The following is a 22,659-nucleotide window of genomic DNA, read 5'->3' as shown; positions in this document are numbered from 1 at the left end:
GACGAGCTGTATGTAAAAATACTGAAAGATATCTATAGTGGCTCCACAGCGACCGTAGTCCTCTATAAAGAAAGCAACAAAATCCTAATAAAGAAAGGCGTCAGCCAGAGAGATACGATCTCTGCAATGCTGTTCACAGCGTGTTTACAGGAGGTATTCAGAGACCTGGATTCGGAAGAATTGGGGATAAAAGTTAATTGAGACTACCTTAGCGACTTGCGATATTGCCTTGCTTAGCAACTCAGGGGACCGATTGCAATGCATGCTCACTGACCGGGAGAGGCAAGGCGGAAGGGTGACTCTAAAAATTAATCTGCAGAAAACTAAAGTAATGTTTAACAGTCTCGGAAGAGAACAACAGTTTACGATAGGTAGCGAGGCATTGGAACTGGTAAGGGAATACATCTACTTTGGACAGGTAGTGACCGCCGATCCCTATCATGAGACTGAAATAATCAGAAGAATAAGAATGGGCTGGGGTGCGTTTGGCAGGCATTTCCAGATCATGAACAGCAAGTTGCCATTATTTCTCAATAGAAAAGTGTATAATAGCTGTGTCTTACCAGTACTCACATACGGGGCAGAAAACTGGAGGCTTACGAAAAGGACTCTCCTTAAATTGGGGACGACGCACCGAGCTATGGAACGAAGAGTGATGGGTGTAACATTAAGGGATAAAAAGAGAGCAGATTGGGTGAGGGAACAAACGCGAGTTAATGATATCTTAGTTGAAATCAAGAAAGAGCAATGGGCATGGGCAGGACATGTAATGAGAAGGGAATATAACCGTTGGTCATTAAGGGTTAAGGAGTGGATTCCAAGGGAAGGGAAGCGTAGCAGGGGGCGGCAGAAAGTTAGGTGGGTGGATGAGATTAAAAAGTTTGCAGGAACAACATGACCGGGGTAGTCGGAGAAGTATAGCAGAGGCCTCTGCCCTACAGTGGGCGTAACCAGGCTCATGATGATGGTGATGATGATGATTTAAATATTGAAGTTCTTTATCATTTATATGAACCAAAGGTTCACTCAGACATGTAGGCGCGCTCATCTTTTTGATGTGGAATGCTTTGCTTATTTCTCTTTGCAGTTTACTGCGCTCTCTCCCCGCAATGGACAGATTTAGTTTCACGTACGTAAAGGCTTTGCGTACGTAGAGCTCTTACATGTGAACAGTGCGTCTGCGCAGAACACAAAGTGTTTGCATGAGTCTCGTGGACGTACGTGAGACTCGCGCAAACGTCTGCGTGCTTTCATTGCGCACGTAGACAGGTCCGCGTGGCGGTCTCGCAAGATCTCGAACAAGCGAGACCATCATTGCAAGATGGCAGCCGAACACGCCGACAAGTTAGCTCCGCGCCTTCGTTTTTCTAAAAACGACTTGGATTTGTTGCGAGACGTAAGGGGGTGCCACCCCTTCGAGGACAACATGCGGTATAGAACTTCTAGGCATTGCGAAGCTCCGATCGGCGCGAGAACACACTTTTACGTGTTTTGCACGCCAATCCAACTCGATTGGCTTGGTTTTCATTTGTCTTGGATATCAATGGCTGCAGCAGTGTTCATACCTGGCTATGGATGACGGTACATGGTGGCTTTTAGCGTGCGCAGCCTACGTGTAGCGCTTCAGGTTCAGTGCGTGTATGGCACGTAGAGCTTTCACGTTTGCGTGCGTGAAGTCTCTGCGTACATGTAACTAAAACGGTCTGATCAATACACTATAAAAATTGGTCGGCAATCATGCTTTTTGCAATGCCATGGCAAGTTCCCTCCTGTACCTGTATGTAGCAAATTAGCAAGACCTGTCTGCCCAATATTGGACAGTCCGCATGAGAGAGGTATGCAATATACGACCGAGGATGCACCCTTTTTGTGAAAAAATGTGGTGTGCTTTTTTCCATCTTTATTCTCCCTATGCTCCCCTGTGATGCTTTTGAATAACCTAACCATTTTGCTCATCACCGAAAACACTAGTGTCATGCCATTCCTAGTGGTCCCTCTTTAAAGATTATGAGACAAGCCATGCAAATACGACATCACTACGACCTTTCCTCTTTTTGAAGACTTATTGACGTCCGCGGTATCCAGGGGTTTCTTTTTTCTCAACTTTCTAAGCACGGATTCAGCCACAGCCATCAAAAGTGAGACCGGGTGCCCTGCCGACATTAACCTCGCTTTCTGGGGCTTCAAAACTCTCCTGCAATGAGTGGATGCAACATTTGTTAAGAGCATTCGTCAAGCACAAGGAAACTATGCCACATTTTATTAATTTGAAGTGGGTCGATTCGTACGGGTTGAGCGATTGTTTCAATCTAGGCCAATAACGCCCATACGCATGACTCTCACTTTTAAATTTAATTTTCAACTCTAAATATACGATCAAGTTTTCTTTGCAGAGTTCGAACGTGAACCTTAGGTCCCGGGAGGACTCCTCGAAACACGTTAAAATCCTTCTCGCGTTTGATTCAAGGCTATCATCAGAATTTAACCTTAAAAGCACTAAGAAATCATAAACAGATCTAAATATTCGCACAATACGTTTGTCCTGCAGCCTGTGAATTGAATTACTATGAAACTTGGATAAAAAAATGGGACACAGTACAGGAGCAACCTTAGATCCGATGCAAATGCCCTTTCTGTGAATGAAGACATCCTTGTTAAAGGAAACTACAGTGGTTGACAGGTGAAACGTGAGAAGTTCCTTAAAAGGCTCAAGTGACAAAGCGGATGCATTCATAAAAGCTACTTCCCCTCTTTCTTCAATCAGATCCCGTACAGCTGTACACAGGTCATCGTGTGGGATAGAATAGAGCAGTTCCTCAATATCTACAGACATCGCAGCATTGGCAGCTGGTAACAGGCCATTGAAAGAGGGTGTGTCCGATCCTGAAGTCGTAGCATTGGAGGTAGGTCAGACATTGGCACGACTGGCTCCGGGTGGTTTGCCTTCAAAAAAGCAACGACTTCGCGAGAACGGCCAAATTGCGGCAAGTGAGGCGCCTAGCTGACACGGTGACAGAGGTGTACTGGAATGACATTCGCGAGAATTTTCCGAAGAAACCACAGAAAAAAACATGATCATGTGGGTGTCCCGTACTTGCAAAGCACTGAAGTAAGGGGTGTAAGTTGGCGCGCGTCTTGGCCGTGGCTGCGCATGGCTGTAAGCGAGGCTGAGTGCATACGCAGCCGCGCACTCTCCTTGGGAGGAAATCTGTTGCGCGTGCAATGAGTGGGCGTGCCGGAAGGCGTGGCACCTGTCTCCCGCGCAGTTAATATTTCAGGTTGCGTAATCTCGAGTTTTAGTGACCCATTGGGGCGATAGGAAGACGAAGCACTTGCTCCCAGCTGCCGGCGCTTTTCCGATAGATATCGTCGCAGTGCTATCAGCAGCGGGGGCAGAGTGCACGCGAAAGCGTGGCTGGCTTCGCTTAATTCGCACCGCTGTTGTGAAGATATGGTTGACGTACGTGACATGAAACTGTATCATTCGTCGCCAACTTTATCAAAACGTATTGTTTACTCATTCAAGTTTGTTTTTTTCGACTGCCCGATAATTCGGAAAATTCTGCGGCCCCTTTCGGTGTAAGAAAAATCAATCGGCGACTGTACTTGTTTGCATAAAAGTTCAAATTTCAATACAAAATTTCCACATAACAAAGCAGATTGCCGATTTTACCACCTTCGTTATATCGAGGTTTAACCGTATATCCAAAGGGTGGTGAAGAAATTGGATACTGACTTCCTTATATCCAGGTTTAACTGTATGTCGAAAGGGTTACGAGGAAAGTAGAGTGCTAGTGGCGGCTTAGACGCGGCGAGCGCGGAAACAAAGCGCTCGTAGTCGACTGCGAGCAGTTGAGACAGCGAGAAAACGCAAGCGTCCGTATCGGTGTCAGTATAATGGCAGGTGGTTCGTCCGCTGGATAAACCGATAAACAGTCTTTGCCTTGATGTAGGCGGCCTGACTTTTGCACTTCTATATAGGAATAGTCTTGCAACCACAGAGCCCAGCGACCAAGCCAGCCAGTAGGATCCTTGAGTTACGAAAGCCAGCAGAGCGCGGGATGCTCCGTGATTACCAAGAAGCGCATGTTATACAAATGCGAGCACAATTTAGAAACTGCCCAGATGAGAGCCAGGCATTCGCGCTGTCTAGTTGCGTCCGCTCCCGTGAGGAGGCGGCTAGCGCAGACGATAACACGTTCTTGGAGCCCTATAATGCAAAACTATCTCAATATGTTTTTATTCCAATCTCCTGACGTCAAATTTGCGTAACCGCCGACGCAAGCATCGGGCGGTGACCTGCAGCGTTGCCTCATTAGCAAAATCAAACGCTCTCTAATTTTATAGGTCGCTTTTTTTTTGCTTTCAAAGCGAGTAACATTGCCTACATTGAGTGGTTTTTCGTTTCTAATTGCCTGCCAGGAGGCGAAGAGCACGTTCCAGTGGAGAGGGTTTCGATGGGGCCAGGCTAGCGCAATGAAAGTAGATAACCGGATGAATAGCGTGGCGCTGGCGCCGGCGATTGGCCCGCTTTCCCTTACTTAGCTTGCGGTGGCTGGGCGAAATTCGCGGGGGCGTGCAACGGAAGGTTAAGAATGCAGCTAAAATGGATCCTCAGCAAGGAAGAGTTGGCAAAGCGAAGTCGCAAAGGTGCCGAAAGTGCTCGAAAACGTTACACGGCCACGCAGAAAATTTTGTTATACGCTAATAAATTCATTCTCTCTGGCAGGCGCAAACCGCCAGCGTCTGAGCGATCGGTGGCACCCATCTTTTGTTCTTTTCGGAATAGGGCGACCTGCGCCTATTCAGAAAAAAATTCACTTTGACGCGGTCAGTTTTCGCGGTTTTGTGATGTCACGTGACAGCCAGGTGAAGTGGGTGCAGCCCAAAATCTTTTGACCAATAGCCGAGGGCTAATGGCGAAAAGGCGACGATTCAGAAGTAACCATTTTCTTTTGTTCGGTCCAGTCATGCATAATCAGCGTGTAGACGGTATATGAAACGGGGAGCTATCGCGGTTTTCACGATGTCGCGTGACAGACAGGCGAACTCCGGGTGGTCCAAAAAAGGTTGCCACCAATAGCGGAGGGCTGATTGCGGAATTGGAATAAAAAAGTTTGGACCAGATCTACGTTATAGCGCCCTTGGTAGTTATAATGTAAAGCTATTCCAAACTTTTCTATTCCATTTCTGCAATAAGCCCACCGATTGGTCCAAATGTATTTGTGCCGCCCCCACTTAGCCTGACTGTCACGCGACGTCACGACAACTGCGAGAACGCCTCATCTGATATGGTGTGTGTACACTGATCATGCATGGTTAGACCAAACGGAAGAAAAATCGATATTTGTAATTCGACCTCTTTTCGACATTTGGCCTATACTATTGGTGAAACGTTTTCGGGCTGCGTCCACTTCGTCTGTCTGTCACGTGACGTCACAAACCATGAAAACTCACCGCGTCAAAGTGACGTGTACGCGTTAAAGACACATTATTATGCCGAACAAAAGTGATTTTTTTAATAGCCGGAGGCTACCGCATTCCCAAAGATATAGAAGATGATAGCCTGCCCATTGTTCTGGCAGTGGCTACTGGAAGCTGCCGGGGAGCATGGACTATTTGCATGTAATAGAAATTTTTGTGTGGCATTACATAGTTATGAAGCCATTCGGCACTAGAACACATCACTCTGCCAACTATTGTTTGCTGAGGATACGTTCTGGTGGCATTTTTCACCTTCCGTTGCACGCCACCGCGATTATCGACCAGCCATCGCAAGCTAAGTAAGGGAAAGCGGACCAATTGCAGACGGCGGCACCACCCTCTGCATCCGCTTACCTACTTTCACTGTGCTGGCTAGGCCCTATCGAAACCTTCTCTACTTGAGCATGCTCCTCGCCTCTTGTGACCCAATTCGACCAGAAAATTTTCTCAGCGTAGTCAATGCCATTTGCTTTGAAAGCAAAATAAAGTGACCTCCTTACACGAGGACCGCGTTTGAGTGGGCTTTTCAATTAGCGATGGGGGTTAGCGCCTGGTGCTTGCGTTCAGTGGTCACGTAAATATGACGTTAGGAGATTGGAATAAAAACAGGTTGGTATAGTTTTACGGTATAGCGCCCCTTGTCCCCGTTAGCGTTGGGCTAAGACGGCTCCGATCCGTGACCACTGACATCTGTAGGGATTTCTTTAGAAGAGGATGGCTCAAAGTGGGGCAGTATAGGTGGCGTGGTGAAAATGGTGGTGAGGTGGGCCAAAGCGACAGATTGAGCGGGGCCCACATAAACGACACATCCTTCTTCATAAGGTTATTAAGTGGTGGGGCAATTGCGCGAAGTCTTTCGCGAACCTTCACAATTAGGAGCACAGGCCTACAATACTTCGGACGTCTGTGATAGAATGAGGTGCAGGAAAACACGTGAAACCACAAATTTTGCCCTGGTCTGGTTCAATACCGGAAGCGTCGATGAGGTGGCCCACCACTATAATCTGCCAGCGACCGAAGTGACACCTCAGTTAATGTGATTGGAGCACCGCCTTGCGAAAGACATGAAGACCAACTGATAAGTGTTCAAGGTTTGTTTTAAATGTAGGGAAATCTACGAGCACCTCCTCTAGGTAGCAAAGGCATATTGACCCTTTGAATCATTGACGCAAACAGTCCATCACACGTTCAAATGTTGCTGGGGCATTCCATAGACCGAATGGCATAATACTGATTGACAAAGACCATCAGCGGTGACGAACGCGGACTTCTCTCGGTTCTTTTCATCCCTAGAAATCTGCCCATAACCAGACCGAAGGTCTAGTCATGCAAAGTAATGCGCCCAGTGGAGACAACTGAGGGTTTCGTCAATGCGAGGCAAGGGGTAGACGTCCTTTTTGGTAATTCGGTTGAGATGACGACAGGCTACTCGAAAACGTGACGTGCCATCTTTCTTTTTAACAAGCAGAACGGGCGACGGCCAAGGGTCCCACGAGGATTCCACAATGCCTTTGTTTCAACAATGATTTGAATACCCTTACGCTTAGATGCAGAAACTCCATATGGTCGGGGATTAATGGGCCTATCATCACCAGTATTTATTTAATGCTGAACAATTGTACTCTGAATAAATTGTCGATTGTTGAGGTCGAGAATCTCCCGGTGGCAAACCAGAAGGCGGCGTAGAGCTGCTGCTTGTTTACGTAACAGGTCCGCAGCAATCACGGGAATAAATGTTGCATCGAGGTAGATTGTGTACTGTGGATGAGCTGAAAAGTAGGAGCAGACGTCTACTGAAAAAGGCGTGACGTATTCATATGCTATAGCACGCAGCGTGCCAGCCGATATGCCTTAGGGTGGAACTCACTTTGTCAGGCGAAATTCGACGATGGGGTGACATGTCCGGTTATCGGCAACGGGTACAGCAGAGTGGCGCACAGTGATCATCATCATCGTCAGCGTGGTTACGCCCACTGCAAGGCAAAGGTCTGTCCCATACTTCTCCAACTATCCCGGTCATGTACAAATTATGGCCATGCTGTACCTGCGAACTTCTTAATCTACTCCCCCCCCCCCCCACCTAACTTTCTGCCGCCCCTTGCTACGCTTCATTCCCCTTCGAATCCAGTCCGTAAACGTTAATGCCCATCGGTTATATTCCCTCCTTACATTACATGTTCTGCCCATGCCCCATTTCTTTTTCTTGATTTCAACTAATATGTCTTTAACTCGCGTTTGTTCCCTTACCCAATCTGTTCTTTTCTTATCCCTTAACGTTACACCCATCATTCTTCTTTCCGTAGCTCGTTGCGTCGTCCTCAATTTAAGTAGAAGCCATTTCGTAAGCTTCCAGGTTTCTGCCCCGTACGTGAGTACTGGTAAGACACAGCTGTTATACACTTTTCTCTTGAGGGGTAATGGCAACCTGCTGTTCATGATCTCAGAATGCCTGCCAAACGCACCCGAGCCAATTCTTATTCTTCTGATTACTTCAGTTTCATGATCCGGATCGGCGGTGACAAAGGCCCTAAGTAGATGTATTCCCTTACCACTTCATGTGCCTCGCTACCTATCGTAAACTACTGTTCTCTCCCGAGACTGCTAAACGTTACTTTAGTTTTGTGCAGATTAATTTTTAGACCCACCCTTCTGCTTTCGCTTTACAGGTCAGGGAACATGCATTGTAATTGGTCCCCTGAGTAACTATCGAATCGCAAGTTACTAAGGTATTCTCCATTAACTTTTATTACAAATTCTTTCCAATCCAGGTCTCTGAATACCTCCTCTAAACACGCTGTGAATAGCACTGGAGAGATCGTATCTCCCTGCCTGACGACTTTCTTTATTGGGATTTTGTTGCTTTCTTTATGGAGGACTACGGTGGCTGTGGAGCCGCTATAGATATCTTTCAGTATTTTTACATACGGCTCGTCTACACCCTGATTCCGTAATGCCTCCATGACTGCTGAGGTTTCGACAGAATCAAACGCTTTCTCGTAATCAATGAAAGCTATATATAAAGGTTGGTTATATTCCGGACATTTCTCTATCACCTGATTGATAGTGTGAATATGGTCTATTGTTGATTAGCCTTTACGGAATCCTGCCTGGTCCTTTGGTTGACAGAAGTCTAAGGTGTTCCTGATTCTATTTGCGATTACCTTAGTAAATAATTTATAGGTAACGGACAGTAAGCTGATCGGTCTATAATTTTTCAAGTCTTTGGCGTCCCCTTTCTTATGGATTATGATTATGCTAGCGTCCTTCCAAGATTCCGGTACGCTCGAGGTTATGAGGCATTGCGTATACAGGGTGGCCAGTTTCTCTAGAACAATCTGCCCACCATCCTTCAACGAATCTGCTGTTACCTGATCCTCCCCAGCTGCCTTCCCCCTTTGCATAGCTCCCAAGGCTTTCTTTACTTCTTCCGGCGTTATCTGCGGGATTTGAAATTTCTCTAGACTATTCTCTCTTCCATTATTGTCGTGGGTGCCACTGGTAATGCATGGGTGCCGCTTGTACAGTGATAATGCGCATCAAAAGGAGAGTAGGAACAGGTCTGACGACATGATCTCCATTGGGCACAGGGAAAGCTGACAGTAAATTGACGAAAGTCAAGGTTTTAGGCGGCAGGCTGACGAAGGTCGTCGTTGTAAAATTGTTCGGGGGTTCGGCACGAATATGGGGGGGAAGAGGGAGTTCGATACAAAGGGTACCAGCAGAATGGTCGATCAGAGCGGAATGCATCGTGAGGAAGTCTAGTCCGAGGATAAGATCGTGGGAGGAATTGATCAACACTTTAACTGGAACGTTGTGGCCGGCGATGCTTATACGGGTAGTACACATTACGGCAACAGTGCTTTCATCGTCGATGCGTACGGCTTGTGTAGTAGAAGGCATGAGAACCTTCTGCAGTCGACGACGAAAGTTAGCACTCATTATGGACAGCTGGGCTGCGGTATCAATTAACGCCGTCGAAGGCGCACCGTAGACGTGAACATCAAGTAAGTTCTGGTTTTTTGCGAGCGTGAATCGAGGATTTCGTCGCGATGAAAATAAAATAATGCAGCGCCACCCCCGGAAGCTGCACGGTCTAGTTTTCCCTCTGGAAAGGTCCATAAATGGTCGGTGATGAATAAGCACGTGCCTGGAGCGACGGGGACTGACGGTGCTGATGTTACGGCGAATAAGTGGGACGAGTGCCATCGACAGGAACGTCAGAGGTAGGAGACATCGGGCGAGGCGAGTAGTGGCGAGTATCGGCATACGGTTGAGGAGGGGGGCAAGTAGCTCGAGCATGGGGACGTCCTGAAGGTGCCGCCGTAGCGAGCTACATGGCCAATTCGGTGGCTAAGGAAACACATCTGCTTGTCGTGAGCAGTTCTCCTCTCAGCAGGGTTGCGGAAATGGGGGTGAATACAGGTAATTGCCAGACACGGCTGTCGACACTGGTGTGGCATCAGGTCGGGAGACAGAGCAGGACAGTCGAGATTCTTACCGCACAACTGCGCGGATAAAGAAGGTCGCTGAGGCTGATTGGTCAGTCGTGTAGTCATCCAAGCATCGTCACGCGGCCGTGCTCATAGGAGACCTTAGCAAGCGACTGCTACAGCAAAGCACAGATCCTAGATTATGTCACACATGGCCGAAACAACGGAAGTCTCAAAAGAATTACCACCACATATGTTCATAAGCAGGACTTGAGAAATACGGTGCAACGCTACAATACTGGAACGCTAATTGCATTACCATCAAGAGTCATAGCGACATGCATTTTGCGGCATTGTTTTTGCCCTACACGAAGACATAAAGTAGGACGCGTGGATAGTGCGGTTGCAAAGATATAAGTGGTAATAGCAAAACATGTTTTCCCTACATTCGGTTGCAACAAGCAACCCTCTGACCAATTTTAAGGACGTCTCACGACCGAAACAAAAACGACGGTTTCTTTTTTTTTAACTTGGAAGCATTTCACTGTATAGTCACAGCCAAGGTTAAGCGCAAAGCCTCTGAAGCGCGCCCTCTCCACTAGTGGCTTGGTGCGTCCTTGCTCCACTCGCCCATAGGTGTGCGCGCCTCAAGTAGGCGTGACTTGGTCGCCGTAGGTGCACTATGTCGCCTGCAGGCATAATTGCAGATACAGCGATGAACCCCCCTAAATATCAAACGGAAGCGGAACGTAAAAGTCCACAGGCTCTACAGATACGAAGCGGCGAGGGCGACGAGGCAGGAGGCGAAGGGACGGATCACCCGCCGCGGTTGCTCAGTGGCTATGGTGTTGGGCTGCTGAGCACGAGGTCGCGGGATCGAATCCCGGCCACGGCGGCCGCATTTCGATGGGGGCGAAATGCGAAAACACCCGTGTGCTTAGATTTAGGCGCACGTTAAAGAACCCCAGGTGGTCAAAATTTCCGGAGTCCTCCACTACGGCGTGCCTCATAATCAGAAAGTGGTTTTGGCACGTAAAACCCCAAATATTATAAGGGACGGACCGAGAAGACACACGTGGCCAAGTATCGGCGCCCACCAGGCAGCTTCAACTAAAGGATATGTGCGCGCGGCCGAAGAACACCGACAATCCAAGCGGACGGCCGCCGAGACGCCGATTGGAGGACCAGCGGGTGTGTGTGTGCGGGGGGGGGGGGGGGTCGAGTGCTTCACGAAGGCAGGGCGGTGCGCGATGTAGCGTCTGCAATCGCCTCGGGATCAAACCGTCAGAGTGACGCCCGCGCCTGTGTCGAGCTAGTGTTTCCGCGGGGAGACGTGAGTTCATTTGGCTGTTCCGCGCCTGACATTCTCGCACCCTAAGAGACCCTCGTAACTGCCGCCCCTGAACGACATCCCAGACCACCTGGTGTCCCCGCGGATCGCGTTCATGTGAGTGAAACATCTGATGCGCGGTTGCCATAGAGTTAGGAAGCATCGGCGATATCGTCAAGCTTCCGGTTGACGTGGAGCGTACTCGCTGCCCCACAACGTTGTTGTCCATGCCACCAGAGGAGGTGGTGCCAACAACAGCAATGGCACTAGGTGAAGAATCTGCCCACCTCAAGGATGGTGGGCAGATTGTTCTAGAGAAACTGGCCACCCTGTATACGCAATACCTCATGACTTCGAGCGCACCGGAATCTTGGAAAAACGCTAACATAATCCTAATCCATAAGAAAGGGGACGCCAAAGACTTGAAAAATTATAGACCGATCTGCTTACTGCCCGTTGCCTATAAAGTATTTACTAAGGTAATTGCAAATAGAATCAGGAACACCTTAGACTTCCGTCAACCAAAGGACCAGGCAGGATTCCGTAAAGGCAACTCAACAACAGACCATATTCGCACTATCAATCAGGTGATAGAGAAATGTGCGGAACATAACCAACCCTTATATATCATCATCATCAGCCTGGTTACGCCCACTGCAGGGAAAGGCCTCTCCCATACTTCTCCAACAATCCCGGTCATTGATTCAGTCGAAACCTCAGCAGTCATGGAGGCATTGCAGAACCAGGGTATAGACAAGCCGTATGTAAAAATACTGAACGATATCTATAGCGGCTCCTCAGCCACCGTAGTCCTCCATAAAGAAAGCAACAAAATCCCAATAAAGAAAGGCGTCAGGCAGGGAGATATGATCTCTCCAATGCTATTCACAGCGTGTTTACAGGAGGTATTCAGAGACCTGGATTGGGAAAAATTTGGGGTAAAAGTTAATGGAGAATACCTTAGCAACTTGCGATCCGCTGATGATATTGCCTTGCTTAGTAACTCAGGGGACCAACTGCAATGCATGCTCACTGACCTGAAGAGGCAAAGCCGAAGGGTGGGTCTAAAAATTAATCTGCAGAAAACTAAAGTAATGTTTAACAGTCTCGGAAGAGAACAGCAGTTTACGATAGGTAGTGAGGCACTGGAAGTGGTAAGGGAATACATCTACTTAGGACAGGTAGTAACTGCGGTTCCGGATCATGAGACTGAAATAATCAGAAGAATAAGAATGGGCTGGGGTGCGTTTGGCAGGCATCCTCAGATCATGAACAGCAGGTTGCCATTATCCCTCAAGAGAAAAGTATATAACGGTTGTGTCTTACCAGTACTCACGTACGGGGCAGAAACCTGACGGCTTACGAAAAGAGTTCTACTTAAATTGTGGACGACGCAACGAGCTATGGAAAGAAGAATGATAGGTGTAACGCTAAGGCATAAGAAAAGAGCAGATTGGGTGAGGGAACAAACGCGAGTTACTGAGATCTTAGTTGAAATCAAGAAAAAAAATGGGCATGGGCTGGACATGTAATGAGGAGGGAAGATAACAGATGGTCATTAAGGGTTACGGACTGGATTCCAATTGAAGGAAGCGTATCAGAGGGCGGCAGAAAGTTAGGTGGGCGGATGAGAATAAGAAGTTTGCAGGGACAACAGGGCCGCAATTAGTACATGACCGGGGTAGTTGGAGAAGTATGGGAGAGGCCTTTGCCCTGCAGTGGGCGTAATCAGGATGATGATTATGATGATGATGATGATGAATGAGGCGGAAGGCAGTGAAGGTGACTTGGGACTCGGCTCCAGGGCCGCATCAATAAGAAAACACAAAGCAAAATGTTGCTCAAGAACACATGCACTTGCCTCAGTGACTTTCAAAAATGCTTCGTATTTTCTTAGATAGTTCTCGATGATTGCTTCGGCCGTATTTTGTTATTTTACTCGCTTTAAGTCAAGGATGTTGGCGTAAATGTGTTCGGAAATCACCAAGTAACGGCGATTTCTGCATTGGACATGCATTTGAAGAGGAAATCGGTGCTGTTACTATATCGAATGTTTCTTTTTCTACTTCAGCACAATCTTTTCGCACACGCATTGTTCAAAACGTCAGTTAGTGCAAGAATGAAATGCAAGTTGGCACCTTTCAGGATATCTGAAAATGCCCTAGAGGCTTAATCAACCAATAAGGCCAACTGAACTTCGCGTGGTCGATACTATAAAGCGAAAGTACATGCTTAATGGAAATGTTTCCGCAGCTCAACATCAGTTTCTCATTACATTCTTTCTCACTCTGGGCCGCAGTTGGCACAGCAAAACTAGCTCGCGCATGTGTAATGCACGCTGACTCAATTTAAGAATTTCACTACCAGTCCAAACAGAAGCTTAGTGGAATGGCTGAGTGCAAGAAAGCCTGCAATTCAGAATTATAAATGCGATCGAAGCTCAGCACCAGAGTTTCACAGATCTCGGTGGACTGGGTGAATGCGTGCTTGGCGAATTATTAACCGACGGAGTGTTTTCTTTTACAATGATGCACCACTAGCACAAGAAGAAATAATTTAGCGATTTTTCCTAGTACGAAAATACATTTCCTTCATCAGCTCTATAAATCCCATGCCTAGGTGGCGCATTTTCCGTTTACGGCAGCGGCAGCCGCGTCACGGTGGGGATGGAATAGAAAAATGACATTGCAGTTAATTCTACCTACACACTAAGTAAATGCAAGGTGCTAGCAAGCGTATAAAAACAGACGTAGCTAAAAGTTTGCAGAACGTTGCTGGCAAGCGTCGAAATTTCAAACGCAACTCAGTTCGGAAAACCGAGAGATGGACACGTACTGTATTCAGTGCTCGGAACAATTTCACTATAGCTCAGATGCCTGTTCAGAAGGAGTAGCACTGGGGAACAGGGCTGTGAAGCCCGTGTTTCCATGGCCTATGGCTCGCCGAAACGCTCCTTCCATATAATACAGTTCAACCAGGTATTACTGATCCTCAAGTTGGGAAGCCGTGAACAACCTTTCCTCATTGGAAGAGAAGGATTACGTGCTTAGGGTGAGGAGTGGAGGGTGGGCGATGGTTCACTCCCGGTAGGTAGTGCCCTCCTTCTTCCTTTATCAGCCACAAGCTTCATCACCACGTTTTGTATTCAAATGTCCGCCACATCGTGTAAAGGAGAACGAATGCTCTGCGATGACGTTTCCAATAGATGACCTGCGGGTGCGAGAACAATCGCTTTGTGGGACGAAAGTTTGCGACTCGCTGACGGATGAGGTGAAGGCGTACGTTTTGACGCCATATTGTTGAGGGCCCCGTGTCGCGGCAAACCGGCGTCGGCGTGCAGCATCGGACGTCGTTTCGGCAAAATGTTTTCGAACCACCCATACCCAGGCCGTGAATGTAGCGCAAGGAAGTTACTGAACTAACTGAATTTCTCAAGCTAAAATATTTTGAAAAATCGTAAAGTACGACTTACACGCAACCTACACACATGACAGCGTCGGATTGTAATTTGAATATACGAGAAAACATATTTCCGTTACGCGAAAACTAAAAAAAAGCCTTTTTCCAGCATTCCTACCATCTATAGATCGGCCAAGGCTTTCACCACTCGCTCGCGCCGGCGTGCGAATCTCTCGGAGGCCACGGAGCGGCGCACCCGTTTACTTGAAACACTTCTAGATGGGGCTCACCTCCGCCGCATCGTGGCTCACGCAAGAGGCTGCGTTTCTACCAGAAAGCCCGCCTTTTTGCATAGCGTTCGCCGAGAGCGTTTCCCGGTAAACATTAGACAGTTTTTGTCACACGTACGCAGCGACTTCACGCTCCCAAACGTGAAAGCTCTACGTGCTATACGCGCACTGCACCTGAAACGCTTTAGCTACACGCACGCGATGCACGCTAAAAGCGAGCATGTACGGCCATCTATCGCCAGGTATAAACACTACTATAGCCATTTACATCCAAGACAGATCAAAGTCAAGCCAGTCGAGTTGGATTGGCGCGCAAAACATGTAAAAGTGAGTTCTTGTGCCGATCGGAGCTTCGCTATGCCTAGAAGTGCTATACTGCATGTTGTCCTCGAAGGGGTGGCACTCCCTTACGCCTCGCAACAAGTCCAAGTCGTTTTTAGAAAAACTAAGGCGCGGAGCTACCTTGTCGGCCTGTTTGGCTGCCATCTTGCAATGGTGCTCTCGTTTGTTCGAGATGTCGCCAGACCGCCGCGCGGAGCTTTAAGCGAGCGCAAGGAAGGCACGCCAACTATTGAGTCTCACGTACGTCCGTGATACTCACGCAAACCCTTTACGTTCTGCGCAGGCGCACTGCTCACGCGTAAGAGCTCGGCGTCCGCAAAGCCTTTACGTACGTGAAACTAAAACTGTCTATTAGGGCTGCATGCGCTGAAGTTGCCGGGAAGCGTGAGAAGTAGTCAGGGATCTTTGAATGATATCGCGTTCCACTCTTTAGGGAGAAGCTTAAGCGTCCTCTAAATTTTGTCTCAATAGGGCTGGTTTCGTGAATGCAGGCGAAACGTGTAACCTGAGTACACCTAGGGTTGTGGGAATATCGGACTACTGTGTCGCTGACGACCGTAAATCTATTGATGCGTTTGGAATCCGCGCATATATAGCCGGGCGGAATAACTAGCTGCGCTGCCCAAGGAACGCCAACCCTCGATGCTTTCTAAGAAAATATGGGACGCTTATCAACTCGGCATCCTAACTCTTTGTAAAAGAAAAAAAAAGGGCAAAGGTTCAACAACCGCTAATGACAATATGTCGAGCACGCGGAATTTACACTTTCCTGTATCTCGCAGGACGCGAGCAATTGTGATATCGTGACCAGCTGCTTCAGGAGACAAGAGATCTATGGCCGTGCGTGGAAAGTTCGAGAATCTCACCCTGAGGATCACCGGCCATCACGTGCGTACACGAAACTCGCTACAGTCCTTGCTTCTGTGACCAATGCGTTTGCAGCACTTTCCAGTGCACATATGCAGTACATACTGCATAAATGCGTTTTCTCATTAATCCTATTATTAGTTGCCAGACTTCCACAAAGGCCTACGGATTGTTTGTTACCTTGCCATTAGTGGGGGTAAACAGCTTTAAGAAAAATAAGACGAGTAATGAAGAAGTAGCTAAATATACCCACGCCATCAGCAGGTGACACGCAAAAATTAAAGTTGACAATTGAGGCCGGGGCCGCCCCATCATCCTACTCATGCACGTTTCAGAGCCACTTGTCTCGCAGTAACGACGCTAACTTTCAGCATCTGTCAAACACCGCGTAGAATTCAGATACGTTAATGAAGTATACAAGAAAGTAGTCCAGCTGGAGCCACACTCTCAATAAATTTGAAATCAAGGTGCTAACCGTATGTATAGGACATAATGCAACAGCTACTTTCTCCAATGCTAACAACGCCCGTCTCAATATTCATAAAAAGATGCGCTATGCGGTACTGCTGTTCTTTATGGAAGGGAACAATCATAATCTTTATCCTAAGGACGGGAGACGACATCTCATCATTCATTTTACACCCGCCAATAGCGCTAAGCAGATGCTTCAACAATGTTTTTTGCAGACCTAATAAAGCAGCCGGTACTTACCTTTCTCGAAATCAATAGCCTACCTTAATCACCACAGTGGGGTATTGGCGCGCGTATGTCGATGATAGGACTTCCAGATCTGATTGAGGCAGAATACAGCCGCCTTTGTAAGTGAACGCCATTATAAACATTCCAGCATTAGAAAGTCTAGGTATAACATGGCGCTACGTATATCGTAAAGCCTTTTCACCATTGGGTGTCTGGAAGAACAACGTGATCCTATGAGGGAGTTAATTGTAAGAAGTAACTTTTCGCTCGTGTACAGCAAGGAATACTCCTTCCGTTTACCCCCACCTTTAAAACGCTGTACTGGGCTCTGCGATCTTCATTGTCAACACTGTCTCATTATATCTGCATATCACATGAAAGGCTCTGCACTATGTTTATGGCGTACCAATACCTTATTGAGCTTTGTAGCCTTCAAATGTTCATAGCAGAACTTGCTGTTGGGCTAGTTGGTAACTCGTCATAGTGCAGTAATTAGGCGCAGTTTCGCGCGCCAGCATTTCACGCCCACGCCCACACACGTATACAGTCAAGAGAGCTCCCCACACACAGCGCTCATTACCAATTTCATTGAACCTTTTTTCTGGACGAGTTGGTGCATACTTGACATAAACATTTTTACAGCGCAAAGACATGCAACCACAAATATCTAGTGTTTTTCTAGTTTTTTTCTCGTTTTCTTGTTTTTTCTGCGCCTGATTCCGTTGACTGCTGGCACGTTCGTTCATCGATGCGCAATGTCATTTTCCCCGATTGTATCACTCCCTTCCCCCTTCACTTCTGCCTTTCCCCTTAAATAAGGTATCGGTCTTCCGTAAATAAAATTTAGTTGACAGTCAGCGCTTGTGTCCCGTCCTTGATATTTGTGGTTGCAAGTGTTTCCGCTGTAACAATGTTTATGTCAAGTCATTACCAACTGTTTATTCAGCGAATGAAACCCAAGATGAAGGCCCAGTGACCAACATCAAGTCTAACCATATCAAAAACAAGTAACTAACACACTTTAAAGTATCCCATCAAGAAAAAATTCATAGTAAGCAAAGATATAGATGATTCGCTCGCGGTCCTTATTACTTTCGTTGATAAAAGCTTCTAATGCTACACGTAGCGTTACTCTTGCGCCTCTTCAGAGAATCTGCGTATCAAAAAAATCGTGGCTCATAACCACATGTAGCCATGCTCGCAAGGAGAAGGGCATACGTGCCCTTTTTTTCTTTATTTTTGTGCGTGCTGCTTTAGCCAATCATTCAACCATCTCTATTTGCACGACGTTGTGTGCCTTGAGTGTATGCATGTGTGGGTGCGTGCATGAATGCGCAACCTTGCACCTAATTTCTTCGCTTGAAATGTTCAAGCTGCTTGTTCAACTTCGTGGTGAACGACCATTGATGTAGGCCGACAAATATCAATTTTTTTTTCTTTAAGATAGTTCCTCAAGACTTCCGTAATGGAAACGGTCGCAAGCAGAAACAGACAAAGGAGAAGTTTACGGGTGAAACACAACTGCTGTCCGCGTTATTGGCCCCTTGTACGGTGTAATCGCATTGATATTGTCACGTGGTAGTGATGGTCAAGAACACAGTGGCGAAACAGTGAATGGCGAAACTAACTCACTATTGGGCGAACATGTGCCCAGAAAAACACACTACTCTGAAAGCGCAACAAGAACGGCGAACACAGTCGGTGATCGTCGAAATCTGACCTGCCGGTCAAGCGCGTTGGCTTTCATACGTGGGTCATCTAAGGTTCCAAAGTAATCGCTGGTGCCTGCGTGTCTTCAAGAAAGTTCTAGATAATTCGTGTCGCACATGCAGTCAGATTACACAACCCTTGGTGACAACAGACAGCAGATAGAACAATCGATAACATTCGAGAAACTTCCTATACATGCGAGCACATCCCGCGCTAAGCGTTGGCATCTGTTAGGAGGTGAAAAGCGGTCCTCCGAGAAAGACAAGCAAGCACACGTGTCAATACCCCCCTTCCCCCCATTTAGGAAGCATCGTCTTAAAACAAAAATTACGGTGTTTGACGTGCCAAAACCGCGATCTTATTACGAGGCACACCGTAGCGGGGGACTGCAGAAATATGGACCCCGTGGGGTTCTTTAACATGCACTTAAGTCAAAGTACACGGCTGCTTTCGCATTTCGTCCTTATCGAAATGCAGCCGCCGTGGCCGGGATTTGATCCCGCAACCGCGTGCTGAGTAGCCCAACACCATAGCCACTAAGCAACCATCGCAGGTAAGAGCATCGTCTTGGTGCTACAAACACGAAAGTGAAAACAAAACCACGCAGAATAAAGCAAAAGGAACAACGAAAGAAAGTGCCTAAGTTCGTAAGCGGCCGCAGAAAGTCTAAAGACGCACCACGTGGACGACTTCAGGTCGTGCGCGGTGCCGCTGTGATTGCGAAATTGCGCTTGTCACGACGTCACAGTCCAGTGCGCCACTGCATAGGATGATCTTGTAGGGCCCGAAAGAGCGGCGTAACAGTTTTTGGCTCTCGTCGGCGTATCGGAGTCCGGACCCAAATATGGTCCCCAGGCTGGTATTCCACGTCGTCCAAGATTGTAGTGCCGGCTGTCGGTCCTATACAGGTTCTTGTACCGCAGGTGGGCGAGCTGTCGCGCTTCTTCAGCGTGTAGTGGATAGGTGGCGACATCGAGATTCTCTTCGTCAGTGACGTGCCACACCATGGCGTCGAGGGTCGTGGCCGGGTTCCTGCCGTAAATCGGCTTGAACGGCGTGATCTGTGTTGTTTCTTCCACCGCCGTGTTGTAGGCGAAGGTTACGTAAGGCAGGTCGGTATCCCACGTGGTGTGTCCGATGTCGACGTACATTGCTACCATGTTGGCGAGGGCGCTCAGCAAGACCATTCATCTGCGGGTGGCAGGCAGTTGTCTTCCTGTTGCTTGTCTGGCTGTATTATAGAACGGCTTGGGTGAGTCCTGTTGCTTGTCTGGATGTATTGTAGAGCGGCTTGGGTGAGCTCCGCTGTAAAGTCCATTCCTCTGTCGGTGGTGAGGACATCTGGGGCACCACGTCGCTGCAGGATGTGCTCGACGAAAAATTTCGCCACTTCGCCTGCGCTACCTTTCGGCAGAGCTTTCGTTTCAGCGAAGCGGGTGAGGTAGTTGGTCGCCTAGACGATCCACTTATTTGCGGATGTTGACGTTGGAAAGGGTCCCAAGTATGGTCCCCAGAACATTGGCCAGTCTGCCGTCCGCCGACGGGAGCGAGGACTGTTTTCGAATGACGGCGGCACTGCTAGCAGTTCTCGTGCTACGGCGTGGCGCTCGGCCGCCCGGCTTCGTGTTGGCGAAGGGCGCGCGCGCTCGGCGTATACGTGTATATATAGTTTGGCCGTTTATCTCTTTTAAATGGTTTTCTGCCGCGGCGTACGTGCGCCGCATTAGAGCAGTATTTTTTACGCGTGTGACGAGTGACTTTAGCTGCGTAAAGGGGTATTCCTTCTCGAAGACTTTTTGCTGAGCTGTATGAAGCGTACGTCTCGGAACACAAAGGGATTGCTGAACCTGCAATAGCTTGAGCACTGAATTTATGTTTTCGTGTGATACCTCTTGGCGCCCAAGGCCGCAGTGAATAAGAGCGAAACAATAAAATTGAAGCGGCCCTTAGTTAACCCAATGTGAAAGCATTACGACCACCTCACGATGCCGATGCACTTTCAGCCGTCTTAATTTAACTTCGCCATAATCAACACCAAAGATTGTGGGTTGGACTCCCACCAAAGGTCGAGGGTTCCACTCCAGCCAAAGGTTGGGAGTTCGAGTGTATTAATTAACTCTACTTTAATTTACTCACCCTAAGTAACACAAAAGGTCGTGGGTACGACTCCCACCAAACATCGTGAGTTCCAATGTCTTAATGAACTCTATCCTAATTAAATGTGCTTTAATTAGTCTGTCCTTAACACCAACGGCCGTGGGTTCAGCTCCTACCAATGGGGTGGCTTCGAGTGGCATAACGAACTCTGCCTTAATTAAGCCTAGCTAATTCACTCTGCCTTAGCAGAATCTGCCCTAATTAACGTTGCCTCAATTATATTTGAATTATTGACATCATCAACTGCCTCGATTGGCTCACTTAACTTTTTGGACCTTCGGGGTCACGCCAACGCCGATAACACCGGATTTCCCGCCTCATGAGCCATATAATGTTACCGCATTATTGACCAACATGAGGTACAAGTGTGCGATGCGGCAATAGTAGGTAAAAATGAAAATCAAACCGTAGCTCGTTCAAAACGTATAAAAGACAAAAAGAAGCACTTCTAATTAAGGGTGAGCAAGAACAGTGTGAACAAATATGAACTCATAATAATAGGTCAAATTGCAAACGGCAATAGCAAGCAAAACGAAGAAAAATACCATTTGCGAAGCATGCGCTGCCGATGTGATGAAACGAAATAACGCGACATGCAGAGTTGATATCCCGCATGCTCAAGGAGAGCACCTGAATATGTTTCGACAATAGGTAAAATTGTGGAAGCACGTTCCACTGCGCGATAATCCCGCGCTACTAATCAAGCACAAAGTCAAAACAACTTATAAAGGGCAGAATGAAGAACCTTCAGAAAACAGTGTAAACAAATTACAGCACACAACATCCGATGAAATGGCAAGAGGTTCGGGAATAAGACGATAAATTATTTTTTGACAAGACAGAAATCAAGGCCACTGATCGTGCGTTCCTGATGTAAGGTAATTGCCGAAGTGCAATTATTTTCATCTTCAAATGTTCTAGCTTTTCTTTCTTTGCTGTTCTTTCATTACCGAGAGACTTCGTGAAAAACTGGAGACGCAGATGCAAGCCAACTCGCACGCAGGCCGCCAACCAAACGACAGCAGGACTGCCCGCAGCGCCCTTTGCGATTTCATTCAAAAAGCGCCCCTACCGCTCCACACGAAGCGGCGCGCGGACGGCACATTAGCCAGTATTCCAGGGACCATATCCCAACAATTCCATCCAGATCTGCTGAAATGGTTGGCAAGCAGGCTCAATCAGCTGTAGTAATCCCGCTCGCCTTGTCGGCGGTGTCTTGCGTCGCGGATAGTCTCCATAAACTTCTACGCAATTCGAGTCGCACATCCAGTCAGATTACACTAGCTTCGGTGACTACAGCCAGCAGATAAAACCAGCGATAACATTAGAGAAACTTCCGATTGATGCGGGCGCGTCGAGCGCTGAGCCGTAACGTTTGTTAGACGGTGAAAACCGATCACCCGAGGAATACAAACAAGCACACGTGTCAATATGAATTACAAATTAGCTCGTTATTATTCCTTGTCAAAACTTTCTTCAACACTTCCTCAGAGCCCGCTACACAGGAATAACCCACTTAGGTTCCGACCATCTTTCTACGTGTATACTTGGAGAGCCGGTTCTAATTGACTGCTGATGAGAGTAGATTTAAACAGAGAATAAATGCAGCTCGTTTATGAACGCGAAAGCCCTAAATGGCTCATGGGACAAATAACTGACCGTCCGGCGTTATGACACCAAAATTCAGTATCCCTAAAATTGATGGGAGTTATAACCGCCACCATTGATTGGAGTCATACACGTGACCATTGGTGGGAGTCGACCACGATCTTTGGTGTTAATTTAGACGAAGATAATAAGGGCACAGTCAATTAAGGCTCTTGAACCAACGGCCATTCGTAGGAAAGCAGTGATTTGGGCTTGTTGGTAAGACATCGTGAGGCTTATAGCACGTGAAAAGACAAAGACGAAAAGAAGACGTGGTGGTGGTGATAAACTTTATTGAAAGGGG

Source organism: Dermacentor variabilis, chromosome 3 (assembly GCF_050947875.1).
Source record: "Dermacentor variabilis isolate Ectoservices chromosome 3, ASM5094787v1, whole genome shotgun sequence".
In the NCBI taxonomy this organism is placed as follows: domain Eukaryota; kingdom Metazoa; phylum Arthropoda; class Arachnida; order Ixodida; family Ixodidae; genus Dermacentor; species Dermacentor variabilis.
This window is presented reverse-complemented; position numbering follows the sequence as displayed.